This window comes from Echinops telfairi, unplaced genomic scaffold, assembly GCF_000313985.2.
Source record: "Echinops telfairi isolate 266 unplaced genomic scaffold, ASM31398v2 ScPeMD7_3533;HRSCAF=4204_1, whole genome shotgun sequence".
In the NCBI taxonomy this organism is placed as follows: domain Eukaryota; kingdom Metazoa; phylum Chordata; class Mammalia; order Afrosoricida; family Tenrecidae; genus Echinops; species Echinops telfairi.
The window spans coordinates 22,074,590-22,074,868 of record NW_022107432.1 but is presented as its reverse complement, the minus strand read 5'-3'; positions in this window follow the sequence as shown (position 1 = coordinate 22,074,868).

Genomic DNA, 279 nt, shown 5'->3' with positions numbered 1-279 from the left:
GGCACCTCCCACCCCACTATCATGACCCCAGTCCTCTCTTTCACTGCGGGCTAGACCAGAGCATGTACACAGGTACAGATAAGAGATAAGAGCTCATGACACATGGAATCCAGGAACAGGAAGGAGAGTAGTGATACCAGAAGGGTAGGGGGAAGGGAGGGAGGGGGAACTGATCACAATGATCGACACAACCACGCACACTCACTCACACACACACACCCTGGGGGACAAACAACAGAAACCAGGGGTGAAGGGAGACAGTGGTCAGTGTAAGATTTG